The sequence below is a fragment of the Lygodium microphyllum genome, chromosome 3, assembly GCF_053477565.2.
Source record: "Lygodium microphyllum isolate KBCC chromosome 3, Lygodium_microphyllum_v1.1.10, whole genome shotgun sequence".
Classification (NCBI taxonomy): Eukaryota; Viridiplantae; Streptophyta; class Polypodiopsida; order Schizaeales; family Lygodiaceae; genus Lygodium; species Lygodium microphyllum.
Window position 1 is genome coordinate 29746630 of NC_141137.1, and position 19109 is coordinate 29765738.

The following is a 19109-nucleotide window of genomic DNA, read 5'->3' on the forward strand; positions in this document are numbered from 1 at the left end:
AGAACGACCGAACGATCCCGAACAAGAACAATCAAGCTCAACATCAACACTGACATAGTGTGTTTTCACACTGTCACTAACTGTGTCTCTTGACACACTGCATTCTGCTCTTCTACTGATAAAATCTCAGAATTCTGGTGTTGATTTGCTGCTGATCTTGCAACCTCAACATGGGAAAAGACTCTCCAAATGCTCGATTCAAAGGAGTCGGGTTTCACACCTGGCAAACCCGCATCAAGCTCATCTTGATGAAAAAGGGTCTTCGGGCCATCACAAATGGCAAAGAGAAGAAACCTCGGGATGCGGACCTTGCAACTACTTGGCAAAAGAATGATGACAGAGCCCAGGCCATTATCAAACTGGAGCTAGACGACAGTTATATCCATCATGTGGATAACTGTGAGACCTCACAGGATACATGGAAAAAACTTGACACCCTGTTCGGTGCACAATCTAAATCATCAAAGTATGGTCTCCTGATTGAGTTCTTCAGGATTGAAATGAAGTCCAGCACATCACTTGCCACACATCTCAATTACATGGAAGGACTCCTAACCCGACTTGCAGGAATCAACATTAAAATGGATGAAGATGTTTGCATCGGTGTTCTACTTAAGAGTTTGCCTCCTGAATATAATAATGTATCAACAACTTTAATCAACATGCCAAATCCTGAACTTGTTGATATCTAGGCATCTCTGTTAGAAGAAGAAAAGAAACTTAAAAGCAAAGAAGAGCCCAGCACTTCAAAGGATGAACAAATGTTATATGTAAACAACATATACAAAGGTAAAAAGAAACCGCTCTTCTGTGACTTCTGCAAAAGGACCGGACATACTGAAAAGTTTTCTCATGCTAGGAAGAGGTCCCAAAAGGCCTATCTTGCAGCTGTAAAAGAAGAAGAAGACCATTGACCAGAAGATGAAGATGAAGATGAAGATAAAGACCACCAGGATCGGAAGGACAAGACTCATCAGTCCTTCTACTCTCATAACTCTGATAGACTATTTTAAAAGCCTTGTACTTCCTTGCCCTAATGCTTCCTGCCATAAGCTTTGTAAAACTCCTTATGTAACTTGGCATTACAGTGCCTGTACACTTTGTGAGGCCCCTGCTACAGCCTTTGGATGTCCACCATGTTTATGGTACCCACACTTAGCCATTTCTGCGATAGCCTCTGGTGTTTTGCCATGTTTGTGGTATGCCCACACTTTGCAGGTGGTTCTCATTACAGCCTCTACACACTTTGTGCCTTTCCAGTTGTGATTGAGGAGGGGTGTTGAGAATCAGCAATCACACTCACTAAAGAGCCTCTTTGTATGGAGCTTCAAGGTCAAGGATATGCAGGCTAACCTATCCCATATGCACAATGGTGCCTACTGCAGTTTCCTACTTTCCTATAAAGCATTGTACTTGCTTCCTTTTCTTAAAGCAATGATACTACTCTTTTCTTTTCAGTGAAGTGTCAATGCCATTGTCCACATACACAAGATTGTGTTTATGAGTCCAAGTCTCAATCTTGGAACTTAATTCACTTGTGTAACAAACAGTGTCTTTTCCATCATGAGTCCACAATTCTCCTTCCATCCTCCATAGCTTCCGCCTTTGCGATGCTCTAGATCTTGCATTTCTCACTTGGGATCAGAGCCCAGTTGGACATGGCATTGCTTCTCTATCCTCTCTTGATTCCTCTCAACCTCAGTCTAGCTCAATGTCAGCTCATGACTTCATCTCCCAACTCTACTCTCACTGAAGCTTCCATGGCAGCCATAGCCAGCAGCACCCTGTCAGATTGAGCTGCTTATATCTTACTCCACAGGTCAAATCTCTTGGAGCTTCCTTCTGGAAAAGTATTCTGCAACTCACAAAGCTTCCTTGTATCACATCAATCCAGGACATTTGACCATCTGGAGCTCAGCATTGTGAAAATCCTCAATCTCTGCTCTGTGTCTGCCATAGCCAAACAAGACCTAGCTTACTTGGAGCTTCAATAACTTCTCAACCAGGACATCTCAGCTCTTGATGGCTTCTAGGGATTATTCTTCTACTCAAGGCGCTTCATCCTGGCATGAAAATCGATCAGACGGCTGTGCCCTAACCCCGGCATTTCACAAATTCGTCATCACTATCCTAAACTGCGCCGAATCTGTTTGAGCTGCCTGCGTCCTTCATACAGTCCACAATCTTGACGATTATCATGGGGCTTTGATAGCTCATGTAGTCAGCTTCCTACACATATAAATTTTTTTGAAAATGATCAAGTATAGCTCTTGCAATCTGAGAAAAACCAGGCCCCTGTCTCAGAAACCCTAATTCCACCATAGCCAAAATTTCTCAAGCTTTTTTTTCTCAGTTTTTCTTTCTCCTGACACTCAACCCAAGCCTCTGTCACTCTAATCCATTGACCCAACATCAAATCAAGGAGGGGAAGGACCTGAGAAGATTGAAGAACGACCGAACGATCCCGAACAAGAAGAATGAAGCTCAACATCAACACTGACATAGTGTGTTTTCACACTGCCACTAACTGTGTCTCTTGACACACTGCATTTTGCTCTTGTACTCATAAAATCTCAGAATTCTGGTGTTGATTTGCTGCTGATCTTGCAACCTCAACATGGAAAAAGACTCTCCAAATGCTTGATTTAAAGGAGTCGGGTTTCACACCTGGCAAACCCGCATCAAGCTCATCTTGATGAAAAAGGGTCTCCGGGCCATCACAAATGGCAAAGAGAAGAAACCTCGGGATGCGGACCTTGCAACTACTTGGAAAAAGAATGATGACAGAGCCCAGGCTATTATCAAACTGGAGCTAGACGACAGTTATATCCATCATGTGGATAACTGTGAGACCTCAAAGGATACATGGAAAAGACTTGACACCCTGTTCGGTGCACAATCCAAATCATCAAAGTATGGTCTCCTGATTGAGTTCTTCAGGATTGAAATGAAGTCCAGCACATCACTTGCCACACATCTCAATTACATGGAAGGAATCCTAACCCAACTTTCAGGAATCAACATTAAAATGGATGAAGATGCTTGCATCGGTGTTCTACTTAAGAGTTTGCCTCCTGAATATAATAATGTATCAACAACTTTAATCAACATGCCAAATCCTGAACTTGTTGATATCTAGGCATCTCTGTTAGAAGAAGAAAAGAAACTTAAAAGCAAAGAAGAGCCCAGCACTTCAAAGGATGAACAAATGTTATATGTAAACAACATATACAAAGGTAAAAAGAAACCGCTCTTTTCTGACTTCTGCAAAAGGACCGGACATACTGAAAAGTTTTCTCATGCTAGGAAGAGGTCCCAAAAGGCCTATCTTGCAGCTGTAAAAGAAGAAGAAGACCATTGACCAAAAGATGAAGATGAAGATGAAGATAAAGACCACCAGGATCGGAAGGACAAGACTCATCAGTCCTTCTACTCTCATAACTCTGATAGACTGTTTTAAAAGCCTTGTACTTCCTTGCCCTAATGCTTCCTGCCATAAGCTTTGTAAAACTCCTTATGTAACTTGGCATTACAGTGCCTATACACTTTGTGAGGCCCCTGCGACAGTCTGTGGATGTCCACCATGTTTATGGTACCCACACTTAGCCTTTTCTGCGATAGCCTCTGGTGTTTTGCCATGTTTGTGGTATGCCCACACTTTGCAGGTGGTTCTCATTACAGCCTCTACACACTTTGTGCCTTTCCAGTTGTGATTGAGGAGGGGTGTTGAGAATCAGCAATCACACTCACTAAAGAGCCTCTTTGTATGGAGCTTCAAGGTCAAGGATATGCAGGCTAACCTATCCCATATGCACAATGGTGCCTACTGCAGTTTCCTACTTTCTTATAAAGCATTGTACTTGCTTCCTTTTCTTATAAAGCTTTCTTATAAAGCTTTGATAGCTCATGTAGTCAGCTTCCTACACATATAAATTTTTTTGAAAATGATCAAGTATAGCTCTTGCAATCTGAGAAAAACCAGGCCCCTGTCTCAGAAACCCTAATTCCACCATAGCCAAAATTTCTCAAGCTTTTTTTTCTCAGTTTTTCTTTCTCCTGACACTCAACCCAAGCCTCTGTCACTCTAATCCATTGACCCAACATCAAATCAAGGAGGGGAAGGAACTGAGAAGATTGAAGAACGACCGAACGATCCCGAACAAGAAGAATCAAGCTCAACATCAACACTGACATAGTGTGTTTTCACACTGTCACTAACTGTGTCTCTTGACACACTGCATTCTGCTCTTCTACTGATAAAATCTCAGAATTCTGGTGTTGATTTGCTGCTGATCTTGCAACCTCAACATGGGAAAAGACTCTCCAAATGCTCGATTCAAAGGAGTCGGGTTTCACACCTGGCAAACCCGCATCAAGCTCATCTTGATGAAAAAGGGTCTCCGGGCCATCACAAATGGCAAAGAGAAGAAACCTCGGGATGCGGACCTTGCAACTACTTGGCAAAAGAATGATGACAGAGCCCAGGCCATTATCAAACTGGAGCTAGACGACAGTTATATCCATCATGTGGATAACTGTGAGACCTCACAGGATACATGGAAAAAACTTGACACCCTGTTCGGTGCACAATCTAAATCATCAAAGTATGGTCTCCTGATTGAGTTCTTCAGGATTGAAATGAAGTCCAGCACATCACTTGCCACACATCTCAATTACATGGAAGGACTCCTAGCCCGACTTGCAGGAATCAACATTAAAATGGATGAAGATGTTTGCATCGGTGTTCTACTTAAGAGTTTGCCTCCTGAATATAATAATGTATCAACAACTTTAATCAACATGCCAAATCCTGAACTTGTTGATATCTAGGCATCTCTGTTAGAAGAAGAAAAGAAACTTAAAAGCAAAAAAGAGCCCAGCACTTCAAAGGATGAACAAATGTTATATGTAAACAACATATACAAAGGTAAAAAGAAACCGCTCTTCTGTGACTTCTGCAAAAGGACCGGACATAGTGAAAAGTTTTCTCATGCTAGGAAGAGGTCCCAAAAGGCCTATCTTGCAGCTGTAAAAGAAGAAGAAGACCATTGACCAGAAGATGAAGATGAAGATGAAGATAAAGACCACCAGGATCGGAAGGACAAGACTCATCAGTCCTTCTACTCTCATAACTCTGATAGACTATTTTAAAAGCCTTGTACTTCCTTGCCCTAATGCTTCCTGCCATAAGCTTTGTAAAACTCCTTATGTAACTTGGCATTACAGTGCCTGTACACTTTGTGAGGCCCCTGCTACAGCCTTTGGATGTCCACCATGTTTATGGTACCCACACTTAGCCTTTTCTGCGATAGCCTCTGGTGTTTTGCCATGTTTGTGGTATGCCCACACTTTGCAGGTGGTTCTCATTACAGCCTCTACACACTTTGTGCCTTTCCAGTTGTGATTGAGGAGGGGTGTTGAGAATCAGCAATCACACTCACTAAAGAGCCTCTTTGTATGGAGCTTCAAGGTCAAGGATATGCAGGCTAACCTATCCCATATGCACAGTGGTGCCTACTGCAGTTTCCTACTTTCCTATAAAGCATTGTACTTGCTTCCTTTTCTTAAAGCAATGATACTACTCTTTTCTTTTCAGTGAAGTGTCAATGCCATTGTCCACATACACAAGATTGTGTTTATGAGTCCAAGTCTCAATCTTGGAACCTAATTCACTTGTGTAACAAACAGTGTCTTTTCCATCATGAGTCCACAGTTCTCCTTCCATCCTCCATAGCTTCCGCCTTTGCCATGCTCTAGATCTTGCATTTCTCACTTGGTATCAGAGCCCAGTTGGACATGGCATTGCTTCTCTAGCCTCTCTTGATTCCTCTCAACCTCAGTCTAGCTCAATGTCAGCTCATGACTTCATCTCCCAACTCTACTCTCACTGAAGCTTCCATGGCAGCCATAGCCAGCAACACCCTGTCAGATTGAGCTGCTTATATCTTACTCCACAGGTCAAATCTCTTGGAGCTTCCTTCTGGAAAAGTATTCTGCAACTCACAAAGCTTCCTTGTATCACATCAATCCAGGACATTTGACCATCTGGAGCTCAGTATTGTGAAAATCCTCAATCTCTGCTCTGTGTCTGCCATAGCCAAACAAGACCTAGCTTACTTGGAGCTTCAATAACTTCTCAACCAGGACATCTCAGCTCTTGATGTCTTCTAGGGATTATTCTTCTACTCAAGGCGCTTCATCCTGGCATGAAAATCGATCAGACGGCTGTGCCCTAACCTCGGCATTACACAAATTCGTCATCGCTGTCCTGAACTGCGCCGAATCTGTTCGAGCTGCCTGCGTCCTTCATACAGTCCACAATCTTGACGATTATCATGGGGCTTTGATAGCTCATGTAGTCAGCTTCCTACACATATAAATTTTTTTGAAAATGATCAAGTATAGCTCTTGCAATCTGAGAAAAACCAGGCCCCTGTCTCAGAAACCCTAATTCCACCATAGCCAAAATTTCTCAAGCTTTTTTTTCTCAGTTTTTCTTTCTCCTGACACTCAACCCAAGCCTCTGTCACTCTAATCCATTGACCCAACATCAAATCAAGGAGGGGAAGGAACTGAGAAGATTGAAGAACGACCGAACGATCCCGAACAAGAACAATCAAGCTCAACATCAACACTGACATAGTGTGTTTTCACACTGTCACTAACTGTGTCTCTTGACACACTGCATTCTGCTCTTCTACTGATAAAATCTCAGAATTTTGGTGTTGATTTGCTGCTGATCTTGCAACCTCAACATGGGAAAAGACTCTCCAAATGCTCGATTCAAAGGAGTCGGGTTTCACACCTGGCAAACCCGCATCAAGCTCATCTTGATGAAAAAGGGTCTCCGGGCCATCACAAATGGCAAAGAGAAGAAACCTCGGGATGCGGACCTTGCAACTACTTGGCAAAAGAATGATGACAGAGCCCAGGCCATTATCAAACTGGAGCTAGACGACAGTTATATCCATCATGTGGATAACTGTGAGACCTCACAGGATACATGGAAAAAACTTGACACCCTGTTCGGTGCACAATCTAAATCATCAAAGTATGGTCTCCTGATTGAGTTCTTCAGGATTGAAATGAAGTCCAGCACATCACTTGCCACACATCTCAATTACATGGAAGGACTCCTAGCCCGACTTGCAGGAATCAACATTAAAATGGATGAAGATGTTTGCATCGGTGTTCTACTTAAGAGTTTGCCTCCTGAATATAATAATGTATCAACAACTTTAATCAACATGCCAAATCCTGAACTTGTTGATATCTAGGCATCTCTGTTAGAAGAAGAAAAGAAACTTAAAAGCAAAAAAGAGCCCAGCACTTCAAAGGATGAACAAATGTTATATGTAAACAACATATACAAAGGTAAAAAGAAACCGCTCTTCTGTGACTTCTGCAAAAGGACCGGACATACTGAAAAGTTTTCTCATGCTAGGAAGAGGTCCCAAAAGGCCTATCTTGCAGCTGTAAAAGAAGAAGAAGACCATTGACCAGAAGATGAAGATGAAGATGAAGATAAACACCACCAGGATCGGAAGGACAAGACTCATCATTCCTTCTACTCTCATAACTCTGATAGACTATTTTAAAAGCCTTGTACTTCCTTGCCCTAATGCTTCCTGCCATAAGCTTTGTAAAACTCCTTATGTAACTTGGCATTACAGTGCCTGTACACTTTGTGAGGCCCCTGCTACAGCCTTTGGATGTCCACCATGTTTATGGTACCCACACTTAGCCTTTTCTGCGATAGCCTCTGGTGTTTTGCCATGTTTGTGGTATGCCCACACTTTGCAGGTGGTTCTCATTACAGCCTCTACACACTTTGTGCCTTTCCAGTTGTGATTGAGGAGGGGTGTTGAGAATCAGCAATCACACTCACTAAAGAGCCTCTTTGTATGGAGCTTCAAGGTCAAGGATATGCAGGCTAACCTATCCCATATGCACAATGGTGCCTACTGCAGTTTCCTACTTTCCTATAAAGCATTGTACTTGCTTCCTTTTCTTAAAGCAATGATACTACTCTTTTCTTTTCAGTGAAGTGTCAATGCCATTGTCCACATACACAAGATTGTGTTTATGAGTCCAAGTCTCAATCTTGGAACCTAATTCACTTGTGTAACAAACAGTGTCTTTTCCATCATGAGTCCACAGTTCTCCTTCCATCCTCCATAGCTTCCCCCTTTGCCATGCTCTAGATCTTGCATTTCTCACTTGGTATCAGAGCCCAGTTGGACATGGCATTGCTTCTCTAGCCTCTCTTGATTCCTCTCAACCTCAGTCTAGCTCAATGTCAGCTCATGACTTCATCTCCCAACTCTACTCTCACTGAAGCTTCCATGGCAGCCATAGCCAGCAACACCCTGTCAGATTGAGCTGCTTATATCTCACTCCAGAGGTCAAATCTCTTGGAGCTTCCCTTTGGAAAAGTATTCTGCAACTCACAAAGCTTCCCTGTATCACATCAATCCAGGAGATTTGACCATCTGGAGCTCAGCATTGTGAAAATCCTCAATCTCTGCTCTGTGTCTGCCATAGCCAAACAAGACCTAGCTTACTTGGAGCTTCAATAACTTCTCAACCAGGACATCTCAGCTCTTGATGTCTCTAGGGATTATTCTTCTACTCAAGGCGCTTCATCCTGGCATGAAAATCTATCAGACGGCTGTGCCCTAACCCCGGCATTGCACAAATTCGTCATCGCTGTCCTGAACTGCGCCGAATCTGTTCAAGCTGCCTGCGTCCTTCATACAGTCCACCATCTTGACGATTATCGTGGGGCTTTGATAGCTCATGTAGTCAGCTTCCTAGACATATAAATTTTTTTGAAAATGATCAAGTATAGCTCTTGCAATCTGAGAAAAACCAGGCCCCTGTCTCAGAAACCCTAATTCCACCATAGCCAAAATTTCTCAAGCTTTTTTTTCTCAGTTTTTCTTTCTCCTGACACTCAACCCAAGCCTCTGTCACTCTAATCCATTGACCCAGCATCAAATCAAGGAGGGGAAGGACCTGAGAAGATTGAAGAATGATCAAACGATCCCGAACAAGAAGAATCAAGCTCAACATCAACACTGACATAGTGTGTTTTCACACTGTCACTAACTGTGTCTCTTCACACACTGCATTCTGCTCTTCTACTCATAAAATCTCAGAATTCTGGTGTTGATTTGCTGCTGATCTTGCAACCTCAACATGGGAAAAGACTCTCCAAATGCTCGATTCAAAGGAGTCGGGTTTCACACCTGGCAAACCCGCATCAAGCTCATCTTGATGAAAAAGGGTGTCTGGGCCATCACAAATGGCAAAGAGAAGAAACCTCGAGATGCGGACCTTGCAACTACTTGGCAAAAGAATGATGACAGAGCCCAGGCCATTATCAAACTGGAGCTAGACGACAGTTATATCCATCATGTGGATAACTGTGAGACCTCACAGGATACATGGAAAAAACTTGACACCCTGTTCGGTGCACAATCTAAATCATCAAAGTATGGTCTCCTGATTGAGTTCTTCAGGATTGAAATGAAGTCCAGCACATCACTTGCCACACATCTCAATTACATGGAAGGACTCCTAACCCAACTTGCAGGAATCAACATTAAAATGGATGAAGATGCTTGCATCGGTGTTCTACTTAAGAGTTTGCCTCCTGAATATAATAATGTATCAACAACTTTAATCAACATGCCAAATCCTGAACTTGTTGATATCTAGGCATCTCTGTTAGAAGAAGAAAAGAAACTTAAAAGCAAAGAAGAGCCCAGCACTTCAAAGGATGAACAAATGTTATATGTAAACAACATATACAAAGGTAAAAAGAAACCGCTCTTCTGTGACTTCTGCAAAAGGACCGGACATACTGAAAAGTTTTCTCATGCTAGGAAGAGGTCCCAAAAGGCCTATCTTGCAGCTGTAAAAGAAGAAGAAGACCATGGACCAGAAGATGAATATGAACATGAACATGAAGACCACCAGGATCGGAAGGACAAGACTCATCAGTCCTTCTACTCTCATAACTCTGATAGACTGTTTTAAAAGCCTTGTACTTCTTGCCCTAATGCTTCCTGCCATAAGCTTTGTAAAACTCCTTATGTAACTTGGCATTACAGTGCCTGTACACTTTGTGAGGCCCCTGCTACAGCCTCTGGATGTCCACCATGTTTATGGTACCCACACTTAGCCTTTTCTGCGATCGCCTCTGGTGTTTTGCCATGTTTGTGGTATGCCCACAATTTGCAGGTGGTTCTCACTACAGCCGCTACACACTTTGTGCCTTTCCAGTTGTGATTGAGGAGGGGTGTTGAGAATCAGCAATCACACTCACTAAACAACCTCTTTGTATGGAGCTTCAAGGTCAAGGATATGCAGGCTAACCTATCCCATATGCACAAAGGTGCGTACTGCAGTTTCCTACTTTCCTATAAAGCATTGTACTTGCTTCCTTTTCTTAAAGCAATGATAGTACTCTTTTCTTTTCAGTGAAGTGTCAATGCCATTGTCCACATACACAAGATTGTGTTTATGAGTCCAAGTCTCAATCTTGGAACCTAATTCACTTGTGTAACAAACAGTGTCTTTTCCACCGTGAGTCCACACTTCTCCTTCCATCCTCCATAGCTTCCGCCTTTGCCATGCTCTAGATCCCGCATTTCTCACATGGTATCAGAGCCCAGTTGGGCATGGCATTGCTTCTCTAGCCTCTCTTGATTCCTCTCAACCTCAGTCTAGCTCACTGTCATCTCATGACTTCATCTCCCAACTCTACTCTCACTGAAGCTTCCATGGCAGCCATAGCCAGCAGCACCCTGTCAGATTGAGCTGCTTATATCTCACTCCACAGGTCAAATCTCTTGGAGCTTCCTTCTGGAAAAGTATTTTGCAACTCACAAAGCTTCGCTGTATCACATCAATCCAGGACATTTGACCATCTGAAGCTCAGCATTGTGAAAATCCTCAATCTCTGCTCTGTGTCTGCCATAGCCAAACAAGACCTAGCTTACTTGGAGCTTCAATAACTTCTCAACCAGGACATCTCAGCTCTTGATGTCTTCTAGGGATTATTCTTCTACTCAAGGCGCTTCATCCTGGCATGAAAATCGATCAGACGGCTGTGCCCTAACCCCGGCATTGCACAAATTCATCATCGCTATCCTAAACTGCGCCGAATCTGTTCGAGCTGCCTGCGTCCTTCATACAGTCCACAATCTTGATGATTATTGTGGGGCTTTGATAGCTCATGTAGTCATCTTCCTAGACATATAAATTTTTTTGAAAATGATCAAGTATAGCTCTTGCAATCTGAGAAAAACCAGGCCCCTGTCTTAGAAACCCTAATTCCACCATAGCCAAAATTTCTCAAGCTTTTTTTTCTCAGTTTTTCTTTCTCCTGACACTCAACCCAAGCCTCTGTCACTCTAATCCATTGACCCAACATCAAATCAAGGAGGGGAAGGACCTGAGAAGATTGAAGAATGATCGAACGATCCTGAACAAGAAGAATCAAGCTGAACATCAACACTGACATAGTGTGTTTTCACACTGTCACTAACTGTGTCTCTTGACACACTACATTCTGCTCTTCTACTGATAAAATCTTAGAATTCTGGTGTTGATTTGCTGCTGATCTTGCAACCTCAACATGGGAAAAGACTCTCCAAATGCTCGATTTAAAGGAGTCGGGTTTCACACCTGGCAAACCCGCATCAAGCTCATCTTGATGAAAAAGGGTCTCCGGGCCATCACAAATGGCAAAGAGAAGAAACCTCGGGATGCGGACCTTGCAACTACTTGGCAATAGAATGATGACAGAGCCCAGGCCATTATCAAACTGGAGCTAGACGACAGTTATATCCATCATGTGGATAACTGTGAGACCTCAGAGGATACATGGAAAAGACTTGACATCCTATTCGGTGCACAATATAAATCATCAAAGTATGGTCTCCTGATTGAGTTCTTCAGGATTGAAATGAAGTCCAGCACATCACTTGCCACACATCTCAATTACATGGAAGGACTCCTAACCCAGCTTTCAAGAATCAACATTAAAATGGATGAAGATGTTTGCATCGGTGTTCTACTTAAGAGTTTGCCTCCTGAATATAATAATGTATCAACAACTTTAATCAACATGCCAAATCCTGAACTTGTTGATATCTAGGCATCTCTGTTAGAAGAAGAAAAGAAACTTAAAAGCAAAGAAGAGTCCAGCACTTCAAAGGATGAACAAATGTTATATGTAAACAACATATACAAAGGTAAAAAGAAACCGCTCTTCTGTGACTTCTGCAAAAGGACTGGACATATTGAAAAGTTTTCTCATGCTAGGAAGAGGTCCCAAAAGGCCTATCTTGCAGCTGTAAAAGAAGAAGAAGACCATGGACCAAAAGATGAAGATGAAGATGAAGATGAAGACCACCAGGATTGGAAGGACAAGACTCATCAGTCCTTCTACTCTCATAACTTCGATAGATTGTTTTAAAAGCCTTGTACTTCCTTGCCCTAATGCTTCCTACCATAAGCTTTGTAAAACTCCTTATGTAACTTGGCATTACAGTGCCTGTACACTTTGTGAGGCCCCTGATACATCCTCTGGATGTCCACCATGTTTATAGTACCCACATTTAGCCTTTTTTGTGATAGCCTCTGGTGTTTTGCCATGTTTGTGGTATGCCCACACTTTGCAGGTGGTTCTCATTATAGCCGCTACACACTTTGTGCCTTTCCAGTTGTGATTGAGGAGGGGTGTTGAGAATCAGCAATCACACTCACTAAAGAGCCTCTTTGTATGGAGCTTCAGGGTCAAGGATATGCAAGCTAACCTATCCCATATGCACAATGGTGCCTACTGCAGTTTCCTGCTTTCCTATAAAGCATTGTACTTGCTTCGTTTTGTTAAAGCAATGATAGTACTCTTTTCTTTTCAGTGAAGTGTCAATGCCATTGTCCACATACACAAGATTGTGTTTATGAGTCCAAGTCTCAATCTTGGAACCTAATTCACTTGTGTAACAAACAGTGTCTTTTCCATCATGAGTCCACAGTTCTCCTTCCATCCTCCATAGCTTCCGCCTTTGCCATGCTCTAGATCCCGCATTTCTCACATAGCTTACATGAGAATCATAAAGGTATGATTAGTCAGTGTATGACGATCACCTCAATGTGCTAGATAGGATTAAGGCATGATAAAATTCTGCCTAGTATCGCACTCCAGTTTGCTGACATAATAATTTTGATCCCAAAGATCCTACCCACATTCACGGAATGTTAGGGTTAGCCAAACACTCGTGCAAGATTGATCTAGGGTTCTTACCCTAATGATCGGATGACCAAATGCTAGATTTTCGCAAGGAAATTAGGAACCGTATGGCCAAGGCGTTATCGGCCTAGTAGGGTTAGACTTGGAATTGGGTCAATAGGACTCCCAAACCCTATATCTTGGTCAAAGGTATTCTTGACCAAGGAATACCGTGTGATGGGAGAAATAATCCCACAAGTTAGATGTGACACTCATCTCGTGCAATAAGTTGCAACATTGCATGGTTTTGTTCCTAAATCAAAATTTTATTGCCACTCCTTAGAACAAGGTTGGCGAGTTCTAAGTACAAGTCTAATTTTCTAGAGGATGAGTAGTCATCCTGCTACATCACTCTTCCTTGGGCTGATTTGCCAAGTTAGGGTATTTATAAATTGCCTAGCAAGCGATTGACCAGTCAAGTGAGGACAAGGGGGTTGTCCAGGATGTATTGACCTTAATATAAGGAAACCTAAGGTATTGACAATTTGGGTTAACAGGGTATAACCCTAACCCAAGGATAAAGGGTAAACAAGAAACTTAGCTTACGAGACCCTTGGGATCTTGCCAAGTCGCAATTGATCGCGGATTGAATGCTGGATGTATTCAGAGAGAAGGATTCACACCTTAGCAGTTGGCTGTATAACTGGCCGTATAATCGACCACTGGAGTGTTTATGTTTGTACACTTTGGAGCACTTTTTGTTCTTCTTTGCTCAAGGAACTAATGTTGGAAAATAACTAATGCTTCAGGTTGAAAGCCTGGAGGGAGAGGCAGTATCAGTTACAAGCAAAACACAATGAAGAGGGAGAGAAGGAACGAAGAGCAAGCAAGTCAAATGGTCTTGAAAAAGGGTGATGGATGATACACTTCCTTAGGTTGTAGAGCTTATACTTTAAAATCTAAGCTAAGATTTGGAATTTTTGAACAATTTTGAGAAAATTATAGGAAAATATAACATGATAAGGAGGTTGTGGATCAATGTGGTCTCCAAACTTATGCTTGTTGAGATGGCAAGCTTAACACATGTAGACAATGATCATGGACCACTACTTTAGATAGGTCTATATATCTACAATTAGTGTGTTAGTGATCATGTTGATCCTCACATGGCCACTCACTCATCACTTACTATATTTGTTTAGTTACATCTATCTACAACTAGCATAGTTATAACACCAATTAAGTAGTCTAGTTAGTTATGCATTGTTTGACTTGATAGGTTACTTTTCATTATCCTTCATATTATTTATAATTTTCATACAATTTATTCAACGAGAAAGAAGAAATAAAGATCAACAATAAAATAATTTATCCTCTATCTCTCTTCTTATGTTCTTGACTTAGCTTCTTCTTGCATATATTTTGGGTATTGGGCACAACAACTTGAGTAGGTCTCCCCACACACAATTCATGAGAAGCTATCATAGATACACCAGTGAGAGCCTCATTTTGGAGATTAAAGTGAAGGAGAAGGAGCAAGGATCCAAACAAAGCAAGAAATAGGTAAGAATCTCTCCCATCCTCTCACCCTTTCCTTAGATAGGGCAGCATGTGGAGGCACCAGAAACAACATAGAGCAAAAATCTTTGATTGTTGTAAGATTTGATATGCAAGTAGAATGGTGTAATTTCTACATATGAACTTTCAACTATGTCTCTTCCTATTGCTAATTTGGACCACTTTTTTGGCTCCATAAGTTTAATGATAAAAATTTTAAGGTATACCCTAATTTTGATTCTATCAACTATTCTCACATACATAGGCCACATGTTTTAAATCTATAACTTTTGAGGTGTTTATGAGGATGCAAAAACAAGATTTATCTCCATATAAGTTGTAGATTGTATGCATTATTTAGTGAGTGAAAAAGGCTTCTTGAATTATTTTATGTACACATTTTGTGAAAGGTTATGGATGACTTACTTGCTATTGGATACTCTGTTTTTTCATGGCTGAAAATAGTAAAAATCCTATCATTAACAAGATATAAAAGAACAACCACCCATCATGGAAGTTTCGATTGACAAACTTTCTTATTGGAAAAGGCCTCTATGAGTTTACTTGAAGTGAAGAAAAGAAATTAGAGCTAAGTGGTCCTTCAATTGCATAAGAATTAAAGCCATGGAAAATATGAAATGTAAAAGACAAAAAAGTCATGTACTCTTCCTTCAATTACATAAGAATAAAACCATGGAAAATATCAAATGAAAAAGACAAAAAAGTCATGCACTTGTTATTTACGGTCATTGATGACAATATGCTAGGTATATAAGAAATGCTAAGAGTTCACATGTAGCTTGAACCACCATCAAAGATATGTTTTCAATAAGTTTAAAGGCACGAAATATTTAGCTCAATGAACACTTTGAAGAAAGGAAAGATACTTATGAATGAGTAAGTTTTAAAGGTGGCAAGCATTGCAAATGTTGTAGTAGTCATAATCACAATATTTAATGATGATTATTTGGTTTCTTCTACTTTGGTTGGTCTTAATAATGAAAAGGCATATAAATATTTTGTTATGTTTGTGCATGTACAAAAGCTATTTCTAGTTTTTGATGAGTTGGACTCTCTCATATTACCAAAGAGATCAACATGCAAGGTGAATCATTAGAAAGAAGTGGTGAAGAGGTCCAAGCATTCTACCCAAGTTTAGGAAGGGGATATGGCAGGTGCTCTTCAAGAGGTTTTGGTAAGAGATAGAGTAGCAATAAGTAGTAAAATACATTAAATAAAAGAATAAGAAATATCCTAATTTCAAGAGGCCATGATAAATCTAGAGATCAAGGGAGTTATAAAGGAAGAGGTGGATGACAGAAAATAGGTTCTAATAATTCTAGTATTATGTATCATTTTGTGGAAGAACAAGCTATATTGCAACCCATTTTCATGATGAAATATCCCCCGCTTCTCTACATAGAAACCCCCCTTTTAAATTTAATTCAAATCTTTTAAATCCCTCCCCCCTATCATCACCGAACAGGTGGCGGAGGGAGAGAAGTCGTCGATGTGGAGGAAGTAGGTGACATTGACGAAGAGGGAGTGGATGACCACACCAATGGAGAAGGAGATGACCATGATGTTGATGAAGAGGAGGGGAGGCCACGTGGCCTACCACCCCCCCTTCCCCCCCAAAGCCACCTGTCCAGTCCATTGCCCAAATTGGGCTCCCTGCTCTGCCATGATGAGAAGGGGAGGCTAGATTTGGCGGCCCAGGTGGAGGGAGGGGCCTCCATCATGCCCCCCAATAATACTCACCTCTCCACTATAAAACTCCCCCTCCTTAAGTAAAAATAGCACCTTATTTTCCCCCCTTTTGCGGACTCAGAGAGAGAGAGAGAGAGAGAGGGAGGGAGAGAGTGAGTGAGAGAGAGAGAGAATGAATATTACTAAGTTCTCCTTCTTTTTCCCTCCTTAGAGGGTGGCTGCACACTACTTCCCTTCCCAGCAAAATTAATCTCTTATCCATGAGCTTAATCCCCCCTCTTCTCAAGCAAGAGGGGGGATTAAGACCCTGTGGGGGTTGCGCCTGGAGTGAGGAAGATCGAGAATGGCCCCCAAGTGAAAAATGTCGTGCGCAGATGGAAATCCCTCAATGAGCAATGAAGCTTCGAGCAAGAGTATCACTACCAATCCAACTACGGTACCAGTCATAAGTAATGCATGCCCAAATTAATAGATGTTTGCTTTGAGTCCCGCATGAGATACATTAGGCCCCGTACTATGCCACACAAGAATAGGTCATTGAAAGGAATGGGTTCCATCTCACGTATTTCAAAGATGGAGTTTGCAAAGCATAGGTATCAAGAGAAGTAATGTAACGTGCCCGCCCCTCAAATCTCATGACACGTCTTAGCAGGCCATCAAGAGATCAATCTAGAAGATGCCGCCCGGCACTCCCAAGGAATGACACGGGGTTTGCCAACTAGGGTCTCTTGAGTCTGCCTCGCAACGGAACCTATCCGGCCATTCCCACTTGGATCAACCTGAAGTCCGGGTTTCGAGTAGTCGGGTCTTCCTAACAGCCTTCTAGCGTCAGCCGCTCCACTTTGCGTTGATACAATTGGACCCAAGCAGACTCATACCCCACTTGGTTCAAAGAGAATGGGAAGCGAGAGAGATGCATCGCTCGACCTCTCTGCCTGTAGGGCATAGTCCCATTCCGGTCCCCTAAAACGATATAAATCAGGGTTCTAGCCAACATTGTCTAAGGTCATCGACCGACTTTTCCCTAATATTTCTCGTTAACATTTACTTTGAGGAAATCTCTCGGCTAACCAAGACCACCCTTCCGTAGGATAGACCCATTGATCACATCCATCACGCTTCGCTTGGGGGTTGTTTTAGTTATCTAATTACCTAACACCTTACATTTGACACATAAAAGTAGCTTCCTTAATTAACCCATTAATCGTAGGTTCCTTTACGTAATTTAGGGCACTGACACGAAAGCAAGATAAAACAAGATCAAACACTTCCTTAACTTATCTCCAGACTAATGTTTGTCTCTTGCCCATACAGGAGAATTAAGTGTTCCTTTTTGCCTCCGCAGAAAAATCCTTCTGTCTTCCGGAAACAAACCCCGAAGGTTTATCTTACCAAGATTTTGCATTGTAACTAGTATCAAGGCCTCGAGATCCCATCTGAGTCACGTAGAACACATGTGAAGGGTGCGAAGGCATTGGGATTTATGGCCAGAGCCCCCACTAGCACCCAAGCATCCTCCTACGCCAAGTAATTTCCACGCAGAGACCTCTCGTGGTGGGTTTGGTCCACATTCTCGGTGCGGATTCACAACCCCCTTGGTTAGGGTTTGGCGGTTCGCGGGGGGTAGCTAGCGCCATCCTTCCTTAAAAGTCCCTTTAGGAAATCAACCACAACTGAAGCAACCAGCTTAAAAACAATTACTAGGGAAAATATCCCTTTCGTTTCTATGGCAATCAGTCATCTCAAACCTGGCCATGCAATCATCAATCACACTCCACTTGGGTTAACATCCAAAACCACATTAACAAACAATTGAATGCACAACCTCTTACTTCAAGGCATCACAATCCCATTGCATGCACAATCATAATTTAACTAGGATGTATCAAAACACTTGCTTAAGGGATTTACAACCTTTTCAAACCACCAAGCATAACTTGGGTCAACAATCCATTTAGGGTTAGGTCACCAACTTCAATTAAGCTAGGAGCATATCCATTTGGGATAGTCCATAGCATGATCAATAAAACAATTCGCATCCAATTATATTTATTCCTAATGGTTTCTATCCATCAGTGCAATTGCATCCTATGAGCAAAAACTATCATTTCATGTGTTTCTTTTAGTCATGATCACGAAGCATGAATTCTAAATGACTATTTATGCACTAAACTAGTTTAAAAGCTATTATTTTATGTGAAATGATGTGAAAACCTTATCATTCTATTTGTGTAAAAGCGATCATTTCATGCATACAAACTTGTGCAAACTCTATACTCTATCATTTCGTGCGTGCAACCTAACGCTTAGAGTAACTAAAAATCCTAAGATTCGTCCTTGTTCCATGCACATAGCTAACCCCTTCATTTCTCCCATAATTAATTATAAAGCTTAAAGATCCTGGGTTTGATTCATGATCATAGGGGCATTCGTTGCATTGGTCACTCCACTTGCCCCTTCCGCATTACCGGTACCAATGGTAGCTTTCGCACCTACGCTTCCCGTGACTTTCTTCTTGGGAGCCATTTGCCACGTGGAGGTTGGATAGTCCAGATCTCAATGGCTTTCACAAAGATAGGCTTGGGTAGGAAGGATT